The 24,992-nt window shown below is 52.8% G+C and overlaps 2 long non-coding RNA genes across 2 annotated transcripts; one reads left to right on the forward strand and one right to left on the reverse strand.

Moving 5' to 3' along the window:
- The first annotated feature begins 20 nt into the window (after positions 1 to 20).
- Positions 21 to 22,885, forward strand: LOC137202602 (uncharacterized). The gene is made up of 3 exons (XR_010932703.1): positions 21 to 88; positions 646 to 889; positions 18,485 to 22,885. It is a non-coding gene; the product is annotated as an uncharacterized lncRNA (long non-coding RNA).
- Positions 17,981 to 24,929, reverse strand: LOC137202599 (uncharacterized). The gene is made up of 3 exons (XR_010932701.1): positions 24,648 to 24,929; positions 22,729 to 24,296; positions 17,981 to 18,583 (listed from the first exon to the last, which is right to left on the reverse strand). It is a non-coding gene; the product is annotated as an uncharacterized lncRNA (long non-coding RNA).
- Positions 24,930 to 24,992: the final 63 nt, after the last annotated feature.

The following is a 24,992-nucleotide window of genomic DNA, read 5'->3' on the forward strand; positions in this document are numbered from 1 at the left end:
CAGCCAGGGAACTCCAGAGAAGAGGAGGCCTGAGCTTCCAGGTTACTGGGAGTCCTCCCACCTCACACATAGAACAGCTGCGTAGAGGGCAAGGACTGGGTCCTCTGTTTACGGCACCTGTGGGCTGGGGGCAGGTGGGCCCGGGGCCCTCGACCCTTTACGGAGCCCAGGTCCTCTTCTGGACACGGTGGAGGGGTGGTGGTGGTGGTCCCAGCTGTCCCTCCTCTCCCAGGACAGAAACACAGGGGAGCTGCTTGGAGCAGCTGACCCAAGCTGGTTTACTGGGAGGACAAGAGGGAGCCCCTCCGAGCCCAGGCCTGCTGCAGCTGCACTGAGATCAACCACCTTTCAGGAAGCATCTTGTGCCCACCTCACTCCCCCCCACCCCCAAAATTTGCCCAAGACGCTTTGGAGTGGGTTATAAAACAGGCAGGTGCCGAGGAAGGTGCCTCAGCCACGGGACCAGAGGAGGGGCTCCATCCTGAGCTGCGGGGGGTGCTTACCACCTAAGAAAAAACATCCAAAAAAAGCTTCGGGTGGAATTTCAAGTCCTGGAGATTTCTCAGTAGCCGGGCCTCTCCCCATCGTATTTCTTTCTTTCCTCCCCTCTCCCGGCCTGCTTTCCCTCTTTGTTGCCAAGCTCAGACGACACTGCAGAAACCCAGCCCAGCGCCCACGAAGCCCGGAAACTTCCAGCTCCGCGACTGTGTGGAAAGTTGGGGTCGCGGGACCGGGGTGACAGCGGCGCCGCGGGGCCGCGTGCGGCGTGACCCGGGCCGGCGGCCTCTCGCGGCCTCGCTCTGCGCGGCCGCGCCGGGACCTCGGACAGTCCGCCGGCCGGACGTGAACTTGACTCCGGCGGGACCGCGGGGCACTCCGGGATGACCTGGTAAGCGGCGCCCGCTCTCCCGCCCTAGCCCTCGGCGCCCCCCGCGGCCGGCGGGGTCCGGGGCCGGGGGCCGGGCCCGGGCTCGGGCCGGGAGGGGACGCCCCGGGGGGCGAGCGCGGGGGCCGCCGCCGCCGCCGCCGCCGCCGTGACCGTGGCCGCCATGGAGCGCACGGCTCAGCCCGCGGCCCTCCGCCCAGCGAAGCCGCCCGCCCCGGCCTCCTCCCGAACAAAGACTCGGGAAGTTCGGAAGGGAATCTTTCGCGACATTTTCGTCCCCGGGCCGCTGGGTCTGGGCGGCGGCCATCAGGGCTCTTAAAGGGGAAAGAAACTCGCTCTGGTTTTCTCTCCCCTTCGGCCTTGCGCGGCCCCCACCCGCTTTGGCTGGAGGGAAGAAGGAGGGGGCACCGGTGCCACTCCGGCTTTCAGGTGTTAAAGCCCCAGGCCCAGGCCTGCCAGGGGCTGCATGCGGATCAGGGCCTGTGGGGTGAGCGACCCCCATAGCTCAGGGGAGGCAGCCCTGGCCCACCTGCGCAGTTGCCCCCCGGCCGCTGCTGTGCGAGCGGGTCCCGGGGGGCTCCAGGCGGCTACTGCGCCTGGTCCTGCCCCCCTGCCTGAACGGCTTCCCTGTGGCCATCCTGGGGGACCTTCCCCAGGGGGACCTTCCCCAGGGGCACCCCTAGCCACCACCTCCTCTCTGCTCTGCCCAGGGCAACTGTGCCAAGGCAGCCTTGGTGCCACGCTGCTATGGCAGCTTCAGGGACACAGCATGGCAGCTGTGGTCAGGGCCTGGGGAGGAGGGGGCGCCTGGGCCCTGTGGGGCCTTGTCCCTGGGGAGCAGAGCTGGGGACACTGGCGCCTCCACTTGCCTCTGCCCACAGGCCCAGGACCCCCTCCGGCCGGTTTCTCTGCACCCTCCTCCTCCCTTTGCCTGAGACAAGGCCGCCTGTGAGTGGCCTGATCCCTGGGGGGTGCCTACGGGGTGGGCGGTGGCAGGGCCTCGGCGGCCCCCTTGAGTTTGACTGCCCCCCTACCCCGTCCCAGCCCCGGTCCCCCAACCACAGCAGGGAATGCCTGGCTGGGCCTGCTCTCAGTCACGGACAGGTGCCCAATCTTCCAGAGGTCGTTGTTAACCTCACCTCCATCCCCAGGGCACCTGGACCCCAAAGTCCCCTTCGGCGAAAGGCTACAGGGGGGCCATGGATGGAGAAGGCCTAGGCCAGCCGGGGGCTGGACAGGTCACTGCCCTCTGTATCCTGGATGCTCCAGCAGGGGCCTTGAACAGACAGCCTACAGGGGTCAGGCGGGGTGCAGGGGAGAGTTTTGGGGACTGGGGGAACAGAGAGCCCAGGCCTGCGCTAAGGGGAGGGAGGCCTCATGCCGGCTCCCTCGTTGCTGCCACGAGGGGAAAGGCCTAGGGTTCCAGAGCTTCTGGCTCTCCAGAAGAAGGAAATCCAGATTTGTGCGTAGAATGCCCAGAATTTGAAAACCCCGAATGCAGGACAGAGGAAACACATCCTTGGGTGAACCCAGCCTGTGGCCCCCCGGGTTACAACCCCTGGGTCCGTGTGAGCCGTTTCTTATTTATTTATTTATTTTTTAATTTTGCGTGGCATGCAGGATCTTGGTTCCCCGACCAGGGATCAAACCTGCACCCCCGCAGTGGAAGCGTGGAGTCTTAACCATTGGACCACGAGGGAAGTCCAACATGAGCTGTGTAATGTTAAAAGAGAGGCAGGTTTCCTAGTGACCCCCGCTCCAGCCCAAGCTCTGACAAGGAAGCCCTATAGACCTGGGGCGCAGAAAGGGAGGGGAGTTTGCACCTCGTTTACCCCTCATCATGACGGAATCACGGGGAGGTGTTGGCCTCCACATACCGAGTCCTTCCGGCAGCTGAAGCTGGCTTGCCTCTGTAAGCCCTGATCTGCTTAACCGAGCTGATTTGAAGTTAAAATCTCCCTAAAACAAGGTACCCGACTTACCCTGGCCCCAGATCCTCTGGGGAACCTCTCCGTCCACTCAGGCTGTGCCTGAGATGCTCTGTGACTAAGGAAGGAGGAGCAGGATACAGAAAGTGAACTTGAACTTTCTTCACATCCCAGGCAGTAGAGCCGCCGCTAGTTTGGAGAGCTTGGGCTTATGGTTGCACTGAAGGACTGGCTCTTCTGTGAGCCAGGTCTGCACTCAAAACCCTTGCCTTGTGCTAGCTGGGTGGCCCTGGGCCAGTAACCTCAACTCTCTGAGCCTCAACTTCCTCACTCATAAAACGGGCTTAATAAGAGTTCTGATTCAGTGGAGTCTTGGGGGAGAATTGTGATACCTGTGTGGACGCTCAGTGTGGCACTCGCACGCAGAGGCGCTCAGGAAATCTAGTCGCTGCTATTTGACTGTAGTCGAGGGGGACCGTGGCTTCTCTAACACGGCACCTGCTTCTGGGGCAGCTCTTGAGTTTCTCAAATCTCATGTCAACTCTCAACTGCTTGCCTCTCCCCACTTTTTGTGTTTCTTTCCTTATCCCAGAAGAAACCGTCACTAAGCCCCTCCCCTGCATTTATAGGCCTGTGCTGAGCACAGGGGGTCGAGACGTGAGTCTGACGTTGGCCCTGCCTTGAGAAGCTGCCGGATGCCCTGTGCAATTATAACACCAGGATGAGGCTCTCTGAGCTAACTTTCCATCCAGAGAAGGTGTTTCCTGCAGTGCTCCTGCTGCCGGCCGCGTAGTCTCTGTTGAATGCCCCCGGGGACGAGCAGCTTACCACGTCTCTAGCGGTGTTTCTGCAGAAGCTGTAGGAGGAAGCCTCCTAGGTATCCCTGAGCCTTCACTGGTAGGACCAGATGTGGGACGGGACTGCAACAGTGGTTCTGGGTCTGAGGCATCTGGTTTTCCCGGGGAAAATACACAGCTGGTAAGAAGGTCCTAAAAACTTGGTGAGGTGCTGATTTCAGTCTCCAGGGAAAGCACTGCAAGTGATGGATGCATGTGTTTACAAGACAGAGCCCCAGTTCCCATTTCTGCCGACAGTCGACAGTCGGTGTAGCAAGGAGAAGCAGGAGAGAAGGGGTCACGGAGTGGGAAATAAGACAAACTGACTGCAAAAAGCGGGCTGCTGCACTCAGGAAACTGGAAAGTAAGGTCCAGGATCCAGAGGCCCAGGGCTCCTTGCTGGGAATGGCTACGTCAGTGCAGAGCCCAGTGCAAAATTAAAATGGGGGGCGGGGGCTTCTTCAAAAAGTATTAAGAGTTTCAGGATGGTGACAGCAGAGCATTAAAGCAAGTGTGAATGCAGGGCTTGAATGCAGGACTTTGCTGAGTGTGGAGCCCTGTGTGGCAGAGAGGCCACAGACCGCCCCCCACTCCAGCCCCGCCCCAGCTGGCCCGGCTCGCTGCACGTGTTCCTGCCGCATGCCGAGGGCTGGGGAGGACCCGCGGGCAGCTCCGTGGAAGGAGCATGACTCCTCTCCTGCATTGATTTTTTTTTTTTTTCCATCACTGATGTTACATGCTAATTTTAGAACATTTTGAATCCTCATAAAAGAAGAAAGAAAGTTTTCAATCACCTGTGAAACCACCCTCAGAAATAACTAGTGGGAACACTTTACCTGGCTTCTGTAAAAACATAATTTCAAGCAAAATTAGCATCTTAGCATCTGATTATATGTATCATTTTATCTTCTTCTTGTTTCACGAAATATTTTATCACAACTCGTTCCCTAAATCAGAAGATACTGTTCTGCAAGTTGGTTTTTAATGACTGTTTAATATTCCATTGATGAAGCTCTTTAACTAACCCCTTATTATTGGACGCTTAGGTTATTCCCAATTATTTCCGGTTTTCCCTGTTGTGAACAACATTTTGGGGAATGTCTGTGTGCACATTTCTGCTTATTTCCTAAGGGATTGAAGGCTGTTAGGAGAGACCTTTAGGTTCCAGAAGCCTTTGGAGGTTGTCTGAAATTCCACCTCGGCCAGGGGCGCAGCCCCCGGCCCCCTGCACAGTGATGGTACTGAGGCGATAACCTGCCTGGCATCTTTTGACTTTTAGAGAAAAACCCAACCCTCCCCAGAGCTGACTTGACTGGGCAGTTTTGAGCACGCACAGCACCGGCTGCCACGTCCACAGCCACCCTGTGAGGGGCTGTAATCAGCCCCCTTTACAGATGAGGACCCTGGGCCCAAAGAGCAGAGACAGTGGCCCAAAGACCTTCCGCCTGTCCTACTGTGAGAAGGGCACATTAATGGTTACGAAACAGGAAGTGGGCCCTCGTCCGACTAAACTGCTGATAGGATCTAGGGGTCCAGGCTGCCTCGACCACTGAGCCTGTCAGGCTGGGGGTGGAATGAGATAAGGTTTATCATGATGCCTGCTCATGGGCAATGCTCTGTAAGTGGTGGCGAGGGGTAGGGGGAGGAGGTGGGATGGGGTGGGTGGGTCAAGAGGTGAGGTTAGAGCCCCTTGGGCGAGGAGGGCTCTGTAGGGCATCTGGCTGCCTGACCAAAGGCTCCTGAGGGCAGGGATGAGGTCTGCTGACCCCAGCCCAGCACTGCCCACCACAGAGGAGCACCAGGTGTGGAGTGAATATGTCGGTGGCGGGCCGCATTCCCAGGGTCTCCTTCAGAGGCATCTGGGCGAGCTGGGGGTGGGGTGGGGTGGGTTGTCAGTTTCCTATTGCTGCCATAACAAAGTTCACTGATCTGACGGCTCAAACAGTCAGGATTATGGAAGCTGGAAATCTGAAATGTCTCACAGGGCTAAAATCTAGGTGTTGGGCAGGGCTGCTTTCTTCTGGAGGCTCCCGGGGAGAATCCGTTCCTGGTCTTTTCCAGCTTCTAGAGGCGCCCACATTCCTTGGCCCATGGTCCCTTCCTTCATCTTCAGAGAGAGTGGCGTGTCTCTTTCTCTGATCATAGCTGGGAAGGAGTCATGTGACTAGATTGGCCCCACCTGGATAATCCAGCTGCTCTCCCAGCTCCAAGCCCTAAACGTCATCCACTTGCGCAGTGGATTCAAACTGTTGTGGATTTGTTCCTGGGCTGAGGAACTTCCTGCCAGAGGCCCCACTGGCTCCAGCCTTTGCCCACCTCAAGGGCAGAGGTTCTGGAAACTCAGGCAGGTTCTATGCTCAACCGGGAGATGCTCTTCCTCCGCTCAACTCCGTGGGGCAGGTGCAGTGGGCACTGCTATCATCCCCATTTTACAGGTGGGCAAACTGAGGCCCAGAGACGCCAGATAACTCTCCCAGGGCCATACAGCTGGCAAGGGGCAGGGCTGAAGCTTGGTGACGGCTGGACCCTAAATCCAGGGCTCCGTGGGGCTCACCACCTGCTTCCAGGAATGTGGTCTTTCACAGCTCTCACTTAGCCACAGCTCTTGATTCTTTCCAGAAGGGTGGCGAGCCTTCCTGCCCCGTTCCCAGAACAGGCCGCTGCTCTAGGGGACGGAAGGGCCGTGGCGCAGCCCTTGGCAGGGGGCTTGTGTGAGTGCGGAGGGATCTGGGAGCCTCGCCTGGGGCAGGGCCTCAGTGCAGCTTGCATGTCGTGGCGTAAAGGTGTCAGTGGCCAAGGACGAGTCATCCCAGCCAGAATGGCAGCAGCTCTTCCCGGGCCAGCACCCCACCAGGGGCTTTGGGGTGTCCTTCCCCAGCACCTGGCACAAAGCCCAGCCACTCTGAATGAGAAAGTGAGGTAGAGGACGTTCCTGGGGCAGCCTTTGACGCTGGGGTGGCACTCCAGGCACGAAGGGGCCGAGGGCGTGCCCCCCAGGGCCGGGGACTCTACAGAAGGCGCAGGCCGCGTCCCCTCCCAGCCGCCTCTGCTCCCGGGCCTGGGCCTGGCAGGGCAGGAGTTAAGCCGCCACGGGCACCCTGGCACCTTGTGCTGCCCAGAACGTCCGGCTCCCCACCCCCACCATTTTTCTTCCTTTTTTGCCTTTTTCCTTCTTAATTAATCATAGGCTGCTGCCCAATTTAAATATGGAAATGCCCAGGCCAGGCAATGCAATTATTCCCGAGGCCCGGCGGGCCGTGCAGGCCCTCGGCTTCGGGGAGCACGGTGGCATCGCCCCCTTTCTGGTGTGTGTGAAATTATGTGCACAAAAGGCGTCTCCGTATCCGAGTGTGTGAACTAAATAAATAAATAAGGGCTTTTGTTTGTTTGCCGGCTCCTGCACATGACTGTTTTGACTAAACCGCCCGTGTTGTCTGCCTTTATGGGACTCAGGAGACAGGAGGCGGGGGAGGCCCCGCAGGCCGGCCGGGGGCTGGGGGGCGGCCGCCGGGCATCTGGGCCTCACCCTCCCCTGGCATCACCGCACCCCGCACCCCTCCCCACACACACCCTCGCAGGAAAGTTCCCCAGCCCGGGCCGGGCTCCCAGGCAGCTTGGCACCGTGCCAGGCTCGCCGCCGAGCGCGGGCAGCCGGGTGGGGCGAGCGGCGGCGGCGCCGAGGACGTGGCCGGGCACCCCGGGCGCCAGCAGGACCCGAGGCCCGGAGGCCGGGGCCCAGAAGGTGAGGGTACCCCGGGTGGGGCGCAGGGTGGCCGATCGGCGGGCAGCGGGCGGTGCGGCCTGCCCGGAGCAGGCCTGGGGCGGGCGGAAGGGCGGCGGGCGGAGGACGCGGCCACAAAGCAGCGCAGTGCCAGGCATCGCTGCCGCCTGCCCGGCCGGCCTTCCTCCCGCCCTCCCGGCCCAGCTCCGCGGGGAGGCCGCGCGTGCACGGGGCCGGCCGGTTGCTGCAGACCGAGCTGTGGCCGCTCTGGCCGGAGGAAGGCCCAGCGAGGCGGGGCCCAGGGCTGTCAAGGAGAAAAACATCCCAAGGCCTGCAAATTGCTGCTCTCAGCTTTTTTTTTTTTTTTTTTTTTTCTCCTCCTGCTTGAGAGAAAAAAAAAAAAAAAGCAGCGCTTCCTCTGGAGGCGGATGCAAAAAGGATGCAGAATTTTAACCATCTCCTGCACCGTCCTTCCCCAGCAGGGTGGCCCAGGCCCTGCACGGTGGCGCCACGGGAGGGGGAATGGCGAGAGCTTCAGATGCCTCTTTCTGGGAGGTGCTGGAAATCCAGCCAGGCCTCCTCGCCCCCGGTCCAGAAGCTGGGCCCGACACAGGGGTGTGAGGACTGGAGGGCATGGGTGCCCAGGGCCAGCACAGAGCTGGCACGTGGTGGGCGCTGGGCACCCTAACAGTTTCCTCTTGTGTCACCATCAAACATGCGTGGTGGGCTCATCTCTTGGTGGTGAACATGGCAGCTGGGGCACCCGGTTGGGGACCCCAGCACTGAGCTGGGTGGGAGGTGGGGGGCAGGAATGGTTTTCACAGACTTGGGGCCTTCCGTCATGCTGCGATCCTGGGCCTTTCTCATGGTCGATTTTTTTAAAAAACAATAATGTGGAAAGTCTTCTGGTGTCTGGTGGGGATGTCACAAGCCATTCACCCAGGGCAGGACTTCAGGAATGAATTCTAGAGTGAGGAGGGTGATCTGGTCACTGGAGGAACGGCAGGCGAGTCCCAGATGCAGAAGGGGAGGCCCGTGCACCTGTCTGGGTGGGGATGCTATTCAGGGAGTGGTCGTGGGAGCTCGGAGGGATGGTCCAGGGAAGTACAGTGCCCAGGGCCCAGGAATATGTTTTAATTTTAACGTCTTTTAAAATCAGAAGAAAAAAACATGGCTATAATCATAATGAATGTATAATGAAGAATTCAGCATGGACTATATTCATCTTTATACCAATGCAGTCATAAAATATGATTTTTAATATTTATGGAGGAAGGAGCCATGAATACAAAAGTGCTTGGGTCCAGGAAAGTCACGACGGGGCCCTGGGCGGGTCCGGTCTGTCCCAGGGCAAAGGGTCAAATGTCCGTCTCCAGGGGGCCCTTTGGGGGCCGTCTGGGCGCCCTGTGAATCTGGCTTCTCCAAACGCCAGCCAGGACGGGTTGGCGTGGCTTTCAGTGAAGAGTCAGGGCCCTGGAGCACGCGTGTGCATGTTCCTGTGCACACTTAACGTGTTTTACAAACGATTCCCAGACACCTGAGTGTGCAAGACCCAGTCCTCGAGGCAAATGAACACAGGGCTGGTCAGGCATGGCAGTGAGGGCCTGGTACTCCTGGCCGTTGGGTGAGGGGTTGTCACTGGGTGGGGAGATACGGTGGCATCTTCCATTGTCTGCCTGGGAGAAAGCAGGCTGCGTGCAAGGCCTGTTCCCAGGCCCCGGTACCCACAGCCTAGCACAGCTGTGTCCGGTAGAAACATCGCGTCAGCCGCAAACGCGGCCACATCTGTAATTTAACATGTTCCAGCAGCCACATTTTTTGAAAAGTAAAACTAGGTGAAATTCACTTTAATAATCCCATTTCTTTTATCTTTTTCTTTCTTTCATGCATCCAAAATAGTATATGTCCATGTGTCATTAATATGAAATTATTGAGATAGTTTACCTATGTTTTGCCTCTTGTACTAAGTCTTGAGATCCAGAGTGTATCTTACACGTACATCTCAGTCCGGAGGGACTCTCTGAACTTCAGAGGCTCAGTGGCCGCATGTAGGGAAGGGCCACTGCATTGGGCAGGGCAGGTTTAGTGGTCCCTAGGGCTCCCCTCCCCCAGGGTTAGGGAAGCTGGTTTTTCTGCTTCTTTTTTGCTGATGGCCCTTCTTGGCCAGGGGAAAGGATGCTTCCACCGGCTAGTCAAGCCCCCAGCAGCCCTGAGTGGTGAAAGAATGGGTGTTGAGACTGCAAGTTTCCAGGACGAGGAGGGTTCCTCGGCCGCGCTCCCAGACGCCAGGGGACGGTACAAAGGGCTGGCTTCAGGGTACAATAGTGGGGCGGTTAGTCACAGTGCCGGGCAGCGGGCAGGCAGACAGAGCTCCCTGTGTCTGCGTCTGTTCGGGCTGGGCCCTGCAGCCCCATTTCCCCTGCCCCTGGCCTTTTGTTTGCACCCCTCCCCACTCCCTGCTTAACCCCCTGCTGCCCGCCGCCTACCTGGCCACCTGGCTGGGGCATCCTTACCAGGCTCTGGTTTCCATCAGCCACCTGGCCAGAGGCAAGCTTCCTTCAGAAGCCGGGCTCAGGCCTGCCTGATTTCACTGGCATCTCTGGGGACAGGGACGTCGGAACAGCTCCGACGCCGTCCCCGTGGCCAGGCAGCATTTGTGCAGCTCTAGGACTAGTTCCGTGTGGCTTAAAGATCCCATCAGCATTTGAGAGTATTCGCCATTCAAGGGCTATGCATTTCTGGAAACAATGAAAAGCCAAAACTGTGAAAAATTAAGGAGTGGCCCTGAAGCTGGTGCCGGCTCTGCATGTTTTAAAGTGAACAGACTGATATAAATATTTTAATCCTGCGCATAGATAGATGGATAAGATAAAATAAATTAGTCATGTCCCAGCCCTGTCTGGGGATTGAAAGCAGACTTCTGTCAGCATTTGCTATTTAGCAGTTACAATTAAAATCTCCCCTTGTAGGTTGCAATCCTAGCATCTCAGAGATGGAATTAGCTGTTTGTTGTGATTTGACAGTTAAATTATTAACACGTGGAGAAGGTAACTGCCCCCCAAACGGTATAAAACACAGTGAACAGTCTCCCCCTCTCTCTTTAATTTAAAAATTATCTGTGCATTTTGGCTTTTCTTTGCTAAGTTAAAGTGGCATGTGTTTTTATTTTAGAAGGCAGAGATGGTTTGCTGTGCCCTGGGTGAGGAGGGGAAGTAAAAGAAAGGGTCTTGTGAAAATCTGTCCATCTACTTACAGCTTCAAAAGCCAAGAGCCAGACATTTTTTTCTTGGAGGAGATAAATGTCTCTAATTTATTCACCTTACCTGTTGATTACATTTTATAATTGTTTATTTTATAATTTAATCCTTATCTAAAATCGCGGATGTCTTTGGAATATAAAAAGCCTGGGTCTGTTTGGTCCCTGAGATGTTTGTTCCTCTCAGTTGAAAATCACTGAACGCTGCATCTGGGCCCAGTCGGCTCTCGGGACGGAGCACAGTCTGTGTGCATCCCGCTTCTGCCTTCAGAAAATAAGTGATGAAAGACTTATGGTCAGCTCGTATCATTTCGTTCTGATTTATTTTAAACCAGTTAAGATGATTTTAGCACAAAGAGTAGTGTATCTTACTTACATTCTGAGAGCCACTGGGTTTTCAAGCTGGAGTACAATTTTTTTTTTTTCAAAATCCAAATTTAGAAATTGCCTTTTAGAGTAGAAAACAGCATGCTGGTTCGCCTTTTAACTCACTTTAAAAGAAAGACACTGAAGATCAAATGTATTTGATTTGTAGATTTGTTCCCATCCGTTGTTATCCAGGGGCTGGAAATGGCTCACTTTTACACAGTAAGGCAGGAAAAGGCGTGTTCGTTCCCAAACAAGCATAAAGAGTCCTTCTGGGTTAGACTCTAGCCCCAGAGGGGCCACAGACCTGTCTTCCCTTCCCAGGAGGAGGGTGGCATTCAGCTGTAGTGTCATCGTGTGGAAAAAAGGCAGCCCCTGCCTGTCTGGGGCACCGTCGCGCCTCAGCCAGGCCACTTTGCTGTAGCGCATCTCTTAACAGGTAACCGGACCCTGTGCAAATACCACCGTTCTCGAGCACGCCCAGCGCCATCTTCACTAATTGCAGTTCCGCCCTGGCCATCGGCACTACCTCCAGTAATGGGGAAAAAAATTGGAAAAACGGGAAACACACTAGATCCCTGGGGAAAATGTCTCCCCTGCAGAAAGGTTCTGGGACGGACAGAGGTCTGGAAGCTGCCACAGGGACAGGGCAGACTCAAAGCCTCCGTTCAGATCGTGTGACTCTTAACGTGGCTCCTCCACTCCTGAGTTTCCCAGATTTAAGAGGAGAAAAAAACTGTCCTTCCCAGCTCACTGTCAAGGGTTATTGCAGGAATATCACCACAGTCGCCAATATTTGCATAGCAAAGCTGCCCGGTTTCATTTTCTATTTGAAAGTGTTTCTCCAAAGGGTAAAGTGCTAGAGACACGTGAGCTACCGAACTTTCCTGGCCATAATATACGGTTATTATTGTTTAGGTTTAACTCATGAGTAGTAGTAATCGTTTATCTTATGCTTAACATGAATTCTCTTTGACTTCTAATAAATACGGCTGTATCATGAATATGGTCCCTTTCTGATTGCGCAAGCAATATGTGCTCATTGCAGAAAATGTGGGCGACGCAGAAAAATGCACGTAAGGGAGAACTTGCTCGGCCTCATTCCCCCTCAAGGGAGCGTTTGCCGGCCACACGTCCACAAGTTTCCTTCGAGGCTTTCTTCTCTGCCTCGTAGCATCTACTTTCGGATGACTCCGCGGCACTTTTTGGCACTTTTTCGCTGGGGCCACCTGTCCTCTTTGTGCTTCTTTTCTGCAGTGGCAGCGCCTCCCCTCTGGCCCCCAGGCCGCCTCCTTCGAGCAGGCCCAGCACAGGCCCTGGCGTTTGGGGAGAACGTCTTGGGCTCCATGGTCCCTGGCCTCCTTCCCCTGCCCTTCTGGGAGCCATGTCAGGGGAAGGCCAGACAAACCGTCAGCGCGGCCCCAGGGCAGAGCCCAGGCTGACTCAGGGCATCTGGGACGAGGGACAAGTGGCAGGAAACACGGCCTCTCACGGTGCCCAAGCCATGGAGATGGCGAAGAGCACGGCTAGGCCTTCTCCGTGCAGGACGGGGCCGGGAGGGGGGAGGACAGCAGGGACCCTGCGGCAGGAGAGAGGTGGTGAAAAGCAGGCCTAAGGTTTGAATTCTCGGCACAGAAAGCCCCTTGGGCCAAAGCACTCCTTAGACGAGCAAAGTTTCATCAGACCTGTCGAGATGTTTCCAAGGTGTTCAGCTCTCTGGTCTTGACTTAAACCCACCAAGCCCTTGAGGGTTAGTGCCAAGTGACTTGGTAGGCAGAAAGAGGCCAGCACTTTGTGCAAGGGCACAATTCCCAAATGCTGTGTGTTGCAATCAGGCATGTGCCTCGGCTGGTCCCACAAATCCATCAGGCAAAAGTTCCACATTTACCAGGCCTCTGGAGGGGGAAGCAAACTGGTTTCCTTATTAGTTTCTGGAGTAACCGTGATCTGAAGTGAATTCTAGACTTTCTAAGTTCGTTCCTGCCACCATAAATGGAGTCTACAGGCTCTGCCTTAACCCCCTTAGATAACGCAGTGGCTTCAACACCAGATTAACGATCGATCATTAGAGATTTATTAACAACCCACATTGCAGACAGACTTCACAGGCAAGGTCATTGGTCGTAGTGTTAGTTACAGTACAGAAATATTAGCAAGAGCTGAAATTTGTAATAATAACAGGGAATGCTGGGGTGAATTATCACGCGACAATAGAATGGAATATTATGTCACTGTTAAAATGCTGTTGACAGAGTTTGTAACAGCATGGGGACGTATGGGATACGATATTTCACAAACAGTAAATATGTATGTACATTACATAATTGTTTGCATATGGTCACTGTGGGGAAGGAGATGCAATCGAATATTTTTTTCTGGGTGATGGCATATAGGTGAATTTTCCTTTTTCTGTGTGTTTTAGACTTGAATTATTTATACTTGATACTTACTACTTAAATTATCTCGCTTTTAAATATCTATCTTCTTATTTTAATTTTAAATTACTTGTGCTTTAGGTTATGGTGCTCCTCTAAACATATGGTATTTTATAAGCAGGAAAAAATCATTTTTAAAGTCTTGTGAGTGGAAATATAGACAAATGGCATATTTCCCTTTAATAGTTGTGGATAGATGGCATGTAGCAGAAATATTCGTTAGACCAACAAATATGTATAGTCAGTAAATACTATTCGTTCTCTTATAAAAGATTCGTACATTGATAGCTTATTAATCAAACACTACATGGGTACCCTAGCCAAACATATATACTTGCACAACTAGGGCATAAAAATGTCAGCTAGGATTTTGTTTGAACTTAAGGAGAAGTATTTTTGTTCCCTAAACAATAGCATCGAGAAGGGGAGAAACAGGCATTCTTGTTCTTCTTGGCTATTTGGTCCAATGACCCCCCACAACTCCCCCCACCATGGTTAGACTCTGCTTGAGTTTGAGTTTGTGCTTTCTGCTTCTACTGCTTGGTTTTTAAGGGCAATTTAAAAGATCCTGCAAGTTCGTATCTGGAGAACATAGATCTTGCGTTCAGCCTGCCAGATGATACGCTGTGGTCTTTGGGTGGAAATCTTAGTGGCTTATTTATACTCTCATGTGCCTTCTTTTAAAAGAAAGAAAGAAAGAAAACATAATTTTTTTTCCAGCTTATACTTCCCAGGATTTCTATATCTCAAAGATTATTTTAGAAATATATATTATTCTGCATTCTTAAGTCACCTGCTGACTCACAGCCGGGAGGTGCATCTCTTGGGACAAGACAAGAGGCGGGAATTTTCTTTTTTAACCGTAATGCTACAGGATTTTGTGACCTGGAAAATCCTGTCCATGTTTCCATCTCAAATATCAGCCTTCAAGCAAGTGTCATTTGCGTTCCTGTAAAATGAATCCCCAGGACCGGCAGTGCTGGAAAGGGTAGAATCTTTAAAATGCGGGGATTGGGGAAATGACTCACTCTCCGGGGTTGGTTTAAAAGGCCCCGTGGGGGGTCTCCCAGAGTGACCCCCGCTCGGGACGCCACGTGGCGCAGGTGAGCCGGGACGCGGGGACCCCCTCCGCCCGCCGCCCGCGCGCGCGCGCGGCTGACCCACAGCCTCAGTTTCCCCCGCTGTCTCCGCGGGCGGGGGCGGCCGGGCCGGCGGGGACCCGGGGGAAGGGTCCGCACGCGGCAGGCCGGGCCGGCGGGGAGGCGCCCGGCTGGGAGGTCCCGCGGCCTCCGGGGCGCGACCCTCTAATCCGCTTTAGTCACTATATTGTGCGCTTTGCTTGGGCAGAGTAAACAGGGCGGGCCCACCAAGCGGCGGCCGCCGGCCCGCGACTCCCTGACCCCGGGGTCGCGCCCTTTGTTCGCCCTCAATGGGGCCGCCCCGCCGCCCGCCCGCGGCTAATTGGGGCGCGTGCCGCCGCCGCCGCGGACCCCGGCCCAGCCTCGGACCCGGAGTCTGACAGGGACTCCCACCGCGGACCCTACGACCCCAGCGCGGATCCGGACCCCGGCTCGGACTCGGACCCCGGACCGGGACCCCTGCTTGGACCCCGATCCTTGCCTGGCTGCAGACTCGGCCCCGGCCCCCGAATCAGGCTCAGACTCCAGGACCCCCGGCCACGTGGACCCAGCCACAGGCTCCGCTCCCCACCCGTTGTGGACCCCAGGCTCCAGACCTGATGCCACCCGGCCCGGCCGGGCCCTGGCCCTGCCTCGGCCTCACCCCCGCTGGGAGCCGGAGGGGCTGCCTGGAGGAGGCGCGCGAGGCCTCCCGGCCTCCAGAGCCGGTGCGGACCCAAGTCGAGTCCCCGGACCCGCCTGGACCAGACTAGCCTCGGCCCCGCCGCCCGGCCCGGTCGCGGATGCGCCGGTCTGAGGACGGACCCCAGGCGGCCACCGCGGCTGCGTGGGCGCCTGTCACCCGGGGGAAGGGGGGACCGCGACGACACTGCTGCCCGCGTCCCAGGCCGGGAGCCCGGCTGGAGGCGCCTCTCTGCAGGGCCCTTAGGGACCGCGAGCCGCCGGCGGAGGTGCAGAGGAGAGGTCCGCTGTGCCTTGATTTCCTTTCTGTGCTCTGTGGGAATCCTGCAGATCGGAAAGCAAAGGTGCTGCAGGAAAGCAGAGTCCCCTGAGAGGGAAGCAGGAACCTTCAAACCCTTCTGCACTGGGATTTTGCCTCCGACCCCTCCCAGCCCTTCTTTTTCCCCCAAATCACTACCTTTCCAGAGTCTGGGGGCAGTTCCGGGTGAGACCCGTCAGGCCCGACGTGATGAAGGCCGTTGACACTAAACTCAGCCTTGATCATCGTCCTCTGCGTTCTTTGTTTTTTCCTCAAATGTTGGACAAGGTTATAATTTTTATCCCAAGCAGCTTTTGAGACTTAGCTCCTCGTAACTTCTTTTTTTTTTTTTTAAGTTTTTTGTCTGGTTTTTTGTTTGTTTGTTTGTTTTTTTAAAGCACCGTGTTCTTATAATTAGGTGCAAAAAGGAAGCAAGAGAAAGGAGTCTTGAAAGACTTTGCCTTTGAAAATGAACAGGGTGGCTTCAAGTTCTTGGCCAAGCCAGGCAGGCCCTCTGGCCCGTGCCTCATTTATTTCATGGTTTTTGTTCACCTGGCTTTGCCAGGGAGACTTTTTAAAACGTTAGGTTTGTTTCGGAGCTTGTTGTTTGTGGGGCGGCGGAATATTCTGATGTGGAATTTGGCTCTAACAGAAGGCGGTGTTCTGGAGTTTAGGGTCGTGCCTTGCTGCCCTGAGGATGAGCCGGGGTGTGTACCGTGAGCCGGGGGGAGGCAGGTGCTTTGGGAATTTCTCGGGGTGGTGCAGATCTCTGCTGGAAAGGGAAACCCTGGGGAGACGGGCCCTGCTAGCATCACCTTCGCTAAGACCATTTCCTAGATAACCGGTTTCCCTCTTTCCTTATCCCTTTCTCATTGTCACGTCCCCTCCCCCCACTGCTGCAGCATCACCTGCCCTTTCTCGTTTCTGAGGATCAATAGCTATCTGATCAGACTGCATTTGCCCCTGCAGAATGCTGATTTCCAGGTCCAGGACCTTGGCCGCCCCTCCAGGAGAGAACTGCTACCGTGAGCCTCTCCCCAGGGAGCCGGTCATTAGGGATCCTTGCTGACTCGAGACTCTGAGGTTATCCCAGGTCTTCCTTGTCACCTGTTTGGCCTTTTATATTGAGACCATGGGCAGGGGCCTGGCAGGTTCGCAGAGGGCTGAAAGTCGGGGAAGACTCAGGTGGGACCTCGGCGCTTCCGTGGCTGCTTGGCTGGCGAGCCCCTTGTTGCAGGGTGTTGGGACCCCAACAGAAAGGGCTGTGGACAGAGGGCATCGTGACCCCTCAGCTCTGGCGAGGCGGCTTTGTTGCGAGACTCTGGCAGGCCCAGCGCGGGGAGCTCAAGTCTGTGATTTCACACCGGAGGTTGATTCGTCCAGCACAGCTTTGAGGGGGTGACCAGGATGCACCTGGCAGGGAAGGGTGGACGCCTCAGATGGCCAGAGCTGGCTGCGGGAGTAGGGGATCGCCAAAGCTGGCCGGCTCAAGGCGGCTCTGGGACCCAGATTTCAATGGAGGGCTGTTTTTCTTGGGAACTGTTCTTACCTTTAAATAAGCCTATGTGTGCATGAGTGCAAAGGGGTGGGTGGTGATGTTTTCCGTAAAAAAAAAAAAAAAAAAGCAAAAATAATAAAGTGGTGTGTGTGTGTGCAGGGGTTCGGGGATCCCAGGCCTCTGCCATATTGTGCCCAAGTCACTGTTGCAGCCACCTGGGCCTCAGTTTCTCTGGTCTTGAAGGAGGTCTGACAGTTCTGGTTCTGTCTTCCACTCGGGTTGCGAGGATCACATGAGATGGGGCTCAGAACACGCCGCATAGATGACAAAACGCTTGTTCTCCACCCACATGAGATGCCATCCTTGTTCCCTTAGGGAAAACCTTCACGGAGTCGTTGCCTTCTGAAAATGTTCAGTGGCACCTGGCACTGACTAAATTCTTGGTATCGAAACCTCCTGCAAAGGTACAAGCAGGGTGCGGGCTGAGCATGGTGAGAATTTGGACAAGAGACAGCATTCTCGTGCCCTCAAGCCCTTGATCGTGATAACAAGATGGCTACCAATTTGGGGGACCTGGATTTGATGCTTTGGAGACCCTCCTCCTCCTGGCATGTACGCCCAGAGCCTGGAATGTGTATCCCAGGGTCCAAGGCTCTGTCTGCCACCTTGCCCAGCCTGGCTTGGGTAGGGGATCTGCGGGGCCCAAACCCCAGCCCGGTCCACAAAATTTGACCTCCTCTCCTGAGGGATCAGGCTCACCCAGCTTCCAGAGCTGCAGGGTCGAAAGCAACCCCCTCCCCAGCCCCTGGGCCCTAGCCTCACTCCCCAAAGCTGGCCTTGCCACTTCGGTCCTAACGACGCCGAATGAGGTCAGCTTGGTTTGCCATTCACAAAACACAATTTTTTTTTAAATTTTTTTATTGCAGGGAAAGCTTTTCTATGTCTGAGGTAGGTCCTTGTTATCTACAGCAGGTTATGTTTTCACTGACTTTTGGTGTTTGCACATGTGTCATGAAAAAGGGAGTGACCCCAAAAGAATACAGGTCGGGCCTGCCCTTCTTCTGGGCTCGGGGCTCACCCCCAGGACCTCAAGTCGGCCCCAAACCATAAGGGCAGTAAAACTTGCGTTTCTATACACACACATACATGCAGACACACAAACATACATGGGAGTGCACGCACACACACGCAGGCACACACACATACACACAAATCCTAGGATATTATCCTCATGTTGCCAGCATTTTAATGTTCTGATATTCAAGTTTGAGGCACCAACAGGCTGTCTTGAAAGGCTCATTCAGCCTGTCTGCCTTGGAGCTATTTTATTTATAAGTCTTCTTGTCACGTCAAAGAACTCTGTGTTTCTTGTAGGCTGTGTTCGGGTGGTTGAGTGTTTTGGTTTTTGGCTACAGCTGGTTAATTTTTCCGAATCTGTAGATCCAGGTGTGAGTTGAGAAGTTTTTTCCCAAGCACAAGAAGTTTCCCAGTGAGCCTCGGGGTCCTCCTCGAAGTTTCCGGCGTTCTGTGTGTGAGAGCCTGCCAATATCAGAGAAGCTGTGAGTGAGGGAAGAAGGAGCTGGTGGCGCCCGCATCCCCTGTCTTCTCTCAGACACTGAGACTGGGAAGGACTTTGGAAGCAGGAGCTTGTAGCCTGTTTAGAATATAGAGCTGAAAAACTGGTCAATGGCTACGATATTAGCAAAAGCACAAATCCTTGAGGAGAGTTAAAAATTCTTGTTTCTGAGCATCGTTGAAAGCCAAGCACAGGAGTGAAAATGCCTGTCCACGTCTCTCATTATTTTCGAATACATCTAAAAAATGTGCGTTCATCATGTAAAAATTATATAGACTCTTATTACTTTCAAGATTAATGTCGCCTATTGTCTGATTGTTTACATGACCACTTTCTTTTGATTAAAAAAAAAATGAACTTCAAGTTCCTTTAAAATTAGGAATTACACCAAAAGTTGCTCTATAAATAGCAAGAAACAAAACAGAACAAAAGCACTGGCTTTCTTTATTAGCATTTTTTTTTTTGCAGCCATTAAAAATTATCTTGTCTTGCAGTGATAAATTTAGGTGAGACATTTTTTCACTTTCTGTAGAAAGGGCATATATGAAAAATCCAACTTTAACCTTGTCTTTCTGTTAACTGGCTCTAAAAGCTATGCTATTTACACGCAGTCGGGAAAATGAAAGTGTCATTATGCATAAAGCAAAGTACTTACTTGTGTTGTGTGAAATCATGTTAGATTTTAAAAAAATAAAATGGGAGTATCTCAATAAATAAGACCACTGTGGTCAAATTTCAAACAATTTGTAATTGACACTCCCACCCCCCCCCCAAAAGTCCCTCATTCTATATGGGTTCATTTGGCAGGCAGTTTAGGTTTTGTTGCAATCATTTTAAAGAAGTCATCTGTGAAATCTTGGTTTTTTAAAAAAGTTCCTGCTGTCCCTTACAATTTAGCACTGAACCATATGAGTTCTAAATCAGGGTTTATTTCCTTTCTGTTTTTTCTTTATTCTAGAGGGCTTATAATTTACCTAGCTGACTGAAGGGCTGAGAAATGATACTAAAATTCCCATTTCATCTGTGGAGAAGAAAAAATTTCAACTGACTTACATTAGCATTTCGGCGTTATTTAAATTTCTAAAAAATAAACATGTAACAGTTTTTAAAGTTTAAAATTGCTTTAAATTCTTAATAGCTAAATTCTGCTTAGATATAATTCAAAAAGAATAATGACTATTTCAGGCCCCTATAAAGGATTGATAAGATACAAAAAAATTCTTCACAAAAAAATCAGAGGCTTTTCAACTATGAAAGGAAGGCATTCCTTGAAAATTGAGGGAGTGAAACTCTTCAGATTTTCTGATGTCTTTTAATTCTTGTGGAAACCGGTACCTCCTTCTACCAGAAGCTGTTAAAGTCCAAATTCTAATATATCTTTAACTGCTAAAAAAAAATTGCTATGAGCCATACAATAGATTCTTCAGAGAAGTGTTAATTTCCCAATTTATGACGATTCCATTTTAGAAATTGCAGAACTGAGCAACCTGAATAAATAAATTCAGCACCCACATCTTTTTGAAAGGTAGTATTGATTTTTTAAAAATTTAGTTTGTCCTGTGCTTTTTCTCATTCCTTATATGAAGCCAAGAATGTAGCTTTGGCATTTGATATATGCATATATAACCAGGGATATTGGCCGTTCATCTTTAATTCATATTTTCTGATTTGTGTTGTTACTAGTTTGGAATGAAAAATATTCATTGTCATTCCTCATCTGTAAGGGAAAATTTTTCATACTAACATGTATGTATGATATACAGTATAGTCACATATTTATACACACGATCAAACACATTAATTTAGACTTCTGGTTGTTTAAAGCTCCCCTATTAATTGAAAAATATTAATTAACTCCTTAAAGAATGCTCTCAGGTCTGATAGACTTTTTTTTTGATACATACGCACAGGTAACATCATGGAAAGTGAACGTGTGGACTTCCAAAATGTGTTAAATATGATAAAACAGCTGCTCACAGAAGGTTTCTAACCAGACAGGTGATTGCATGGGTGTGGAGCTCCACCCGGCATGCAACGGATCGCTGTCAGCTGCGGGCACAAGTCTGTTCTTTGTGTGTACATATATATTATATATATATACACAATATATATATTTACATATTTTTTTAAAAGAAAGAAGATATAGAAATGCTCTCCCAGCATGCTTTTTTTTTTTTTTGCAGGGGGAGGCTTGGCTAGTAATGCAGTATCCTGCCCTGTGCTCTGTTCCTCACATATGCTTGTCCCATGGCCAGAGTTTCATTTCTGTTGCTAGTTAACTCAAAAACTGAGTAAACTAAAGCAAAAGATTTTGAAAAGCGCTTCATTATGTGTGGAAGGAAAGAATCCTTTCTGCGGGTGCTTGCTCGCTTTTCCTTAACCAGCCTGAGACCCTATAAACTGTTTAGCGGCTCTGAAGGCTTCTGTCCGCTCTCCTCAACTCTCTCCATAAGAAAAAGAAAATGCTTACCCAAGGTAAACTGATACTAATTGATAGGTTTTTGGGTAAACAATTGAGAGTAAAAATGAAGCCTTCATAAAGTAGGAGTACAAGTTATTACGAAACAGAGGTACCAAAATGGAATCCCAAACCTACAAACTACTTGGAGACAAAGGCAAAAAGAAACAAAAAAAATCATAAGCCTGTTCTGCCTTTCCACACGGTACCCAGAGCTCCTTAGAGGCTGCCCCAAAGGACACATTGTCTGGGACGACTGAAGAAGTGGTATCCTACCCACGAGCCGCCACAAACTGGCCAGCTCCGGTTTACCGGGCTAGTTTCAAAAGCATGAGAGTCTTGGGTGGGCAAGTCGAATGTCCAAAACCCCAGTGAAAGTGTAAGTTTTCACTCGCACTCATCCTGCTTGCTTTAATTCGATTAAATGCATCTGTTTACTAAGTCCTTGTAATATCTTGGATACCGAAGAAAATTTTAAACTATTAAAACGTCGCTAGGTTAAGAAAAGGGAAACTACACTCTCAAGTGCCCCATCCTTGTGAGGCTGGGCTTCGGCCGAAGGCTGAGCCGGGGCATAGCAGGAAGTGGCCGGCCGCATTCCCATTAGGCAAATCTTGGGAGAAATCAGGAAAAAATAACTGTATAAGGCTGATACTATAAACATCCTGGTATAGCGAGAGCCTCCCTAGGACTTATTTTTCAAATATCTGACCACGGGCATGGTGCGGCCCACAGGCAGAGACCAAGTTCTTCCTCTAGGAAAACTGTCCATCAGCGTCTTCCTCAACAAAGTCAATTCCCAGGCTTCCGTTTTGCTAATGTGAGCACGCTTTTTAATATTATTTACTTTGAATAATATAATGTGATAGCGAGTTGGAAAGAGACTTTCAAAACCTGAAACCTGAAAAATACCCAATAGAATTACCTGAGTGCTATTATTTTCTTTGCATAAAGCAGGGTTTGATTTTTGAGTCTGCAACCAAATTATATGTAAATCCTTGCCAAGTAGAGAGGATAAAAAAGAGTGTGCGTTCTCGAATATTATTCTGACTCACCCAATTTCTTGTTTTACCAAATAAAAACTGGGAGGAGGAAAGAGGCATTAAATTAACTTATTACTGTGTGTGAAAGCCAGAAAAAAAAAAAATCAGCGAATAAAAAGGTTAGCAAGCCGCTATGATTATACAATGATTTCAGGTGAAAATTACAAAGCTAATATCCTGGTATTTAGTCACTGCCTTCAGTAATGATACAGTTGCCAAGTTTGTATTTGTGCCAATGGAACAAAAGTTGTAAGTGGCATAATGGAAGATAATCTCTTTTTCTTTGTGGCTTTTTTAATTCAGTGTTTTAATCCACCCATTTAATCACACAACATATATCACATTAGTTATAATATTTATAGTGTTTAGGAAAGTTATTACAAATAGATTACAGTGTGGTGGTTGGGTGTATTGGTTGTAGTATTTGTGTGTGTGTGTGTGAACATATCTCAGAGGTATGAAGCAGTTCTAGAGTTTGCACTTGGGAGTGGTTTTACATGAGAATAGTAACCAGATATTTATTTTCAAAATCCCCGTTTGGTTGTTACCAGGCTTGCTCATTATTTTGGAAAAACAAGATTTGGTATCAAAGGGGCCTGATACTTACAGCGTTTAGATCTCTGCCTTCAACCCAGTCTGCGAAGCATTTCTGTTGTTTTAGAGTCCCCAGCGTTGCTAAACCACAAAATGTCTTTAATATGTTTTTTATAAAGTAGTTGAACCATACAGTAAAGATGGGGAAAGGGGGAATTTATAATGGCAGTTAGTGGTTGGGTTCTTCCTTGGCGTGGCCGGAGCGGAGGGGGGGGGGGTGTGATAGCAGGATCTGTGTGGCTTTGGGGGACTGCCCTGCACATAATCATCTCGTGGGAATGTGTCCTCTTACTCCACACGTCCTAGTCAGGGCTGGGAACTGTAATAGTGAAGGAAATTATAAAGGACAAGAGAGATTGTTTTTCTCTGCCGTATTGCTAGAACGTGGGTCCGGCATTCCTGAGTCTCAGGCTGTCCTTTTCGGAGTCCTTTTCGGAGGAAGGAGGAGTACAGAATTCCTGGACTTCCCAAGCTGGACCCCATAGTCCTGGAAGCTGGGAGGGCCACCCTGGACCTTCCTCAGGGAAAGAGTGAAACCCACCCCCTTGAGAAATCACCCCTGCTTGGGCTCTCTCGGCTTGGTGTCAGCAGCCGTGGAAAGTGAAAGTTGGTCAGGATTTCGGTGAAAAGATTAACCAGAAAACATTTCTACTCCACTTTCTAAAACTGAATTTTCTCATGGGGGCGGGTGGGGGGGAGCTATCCCTAGCAAGAAGAGGCCACAGTAAGATTCTAACACGTAGGGAAGTAATTTTGGAAGGTTTCTTAATGGATCCTGTTTTTACCCCCCCTCCCCAAATCGTATGTCATACGGTGGTGGCAGTGATGTGTGTGTGTGTGTCTAGCACAATTCAAGGCCAAGGTCATGGGGGTCTAGGGAGCCTCCAGGGTGGGTCAGTGGGCAACAGAGGCCCTGGCCGAGCTGCTCCAGCTGCCCCAGCCCAGCCTCGCCCCATGGCCAGTGCCCCTGCCTGGGCCATCCAATCCAAGGTGGAATGAAGTTTCCTGGGAAGCAGGGCACACGAGGAACTTTTGAATTTACCAATGGCATAAAAAGTATATATATTTTTATGACAACGGGCAAGTTTCAATTGGTTGACAGAAATGGCGAGATGTGACGTCAAGGGACACTGGTTAGAATGCCAAGGCCGGCTGGGGGGGGGGGGCGGGGAGACAGGCACAGAGAGACACTGGGATGGGGCCCAGGAGGCCTTCTTTCTCTCGGGCCCCTGTCGCGGGCATCCGGGGACAACCAGGTCCATCTGGCTCCGAGAGAGGGCATGCCCAGGCAGGGGGATGGGGTCCGAGCACAGCGACCCTGTGTCGGCGTCCCCAAGCGCCAGAAACCACTCAGGCGCTCCTGCGGAGCAGGCAGAAAAAGCAGCTGCGGCCTTCTTGTCACTCTAACCAGCGTCCGGGCCCTGGAGCCCGGCTGGTCGCGACCGCGGGAGAGGGCGCGGGAAGGAACCGCGCGGCCCGTGTGCAGCAGTGTCGTCGTCCGGCTCCAAGATAGCAAAGCTGCGGCCTAGAACTTCTCCCCGCAGCTCCTGCGCCCTGGGCCGGGGGAGCAGGAAGTTGTTTCTGCGGGGAAGGAAGAGAGCGAGGTTGGAGCCGGGCAGCGGCTCCGGGCACGGTGCCCCCGCCCATCCCATGCCTCCCCGGGCACCGTGAGGGCCCCCCCTCCACCAGACACCTTGCGCCCCCCCATCTCTGGGCACAGTGCGCTGCCCCCCTCCACTTCACAGGATCCTCTGAACCCCGCCTCCCACACCACTGGGCACCGCGGCCCTCCCGCAGCCGGGCGGGCGGTGTTGGGACGAGCCGCCGCGGGGTCCTCCTGGTGCGCGCCCTGCCCCGGGGGAAGCCCGCTGCCACCGTCGACCCCAACCCCTGACCCGGAGCCTCGTCTAGAACTCCACGGCGAACACTAGCCTCGCTGGGATGAGCCCGGAGACCTGGCCGCACTCCGCGGCTCGCACGGGGCTGCGTTCAGGCCAGGGACCGTGGGTTCGCCCCGGGTCCCCAAGCCGGGCCCGAGCGTGCGCGCGCGCGCCCCGCTGCCCGCAATCATGGCAGCCGGCGCCTCGGAGCGCAGCCGCCGAGCGCGCTCCGGCAGCCGCCTCGGTGCCAGGGCGGCGGGGGCGGGCCGCGGCCGGGGCGTGCGGGCCGCCGGGCGCGAAGCAGAAGGCTGATGAGTCCCCGCGGGACGGTGCCCCCTACCCCGCGGCGGCAGGCGGCCCGGACCGCGCGGGCGGGGAGCCCCCGGGGCGGCGTGCC

Source organism: Pseudorca crassidens, chromosome 11, assembly GCF_039906515.1.
Source record: "Pseudorca crassidens isolate mPseCra1 chromosome 11, mPseCra1.hap1, whole genome shotgun sequence".
In the NCBI taxonomy this organism is placed as follows: domain Eukaryota; kingdom Metazoa; phylum Chordata; class Mammalia; order Artiodactyla; family Delphinidae; genus Pseudorca; species Pseudorca crassidens.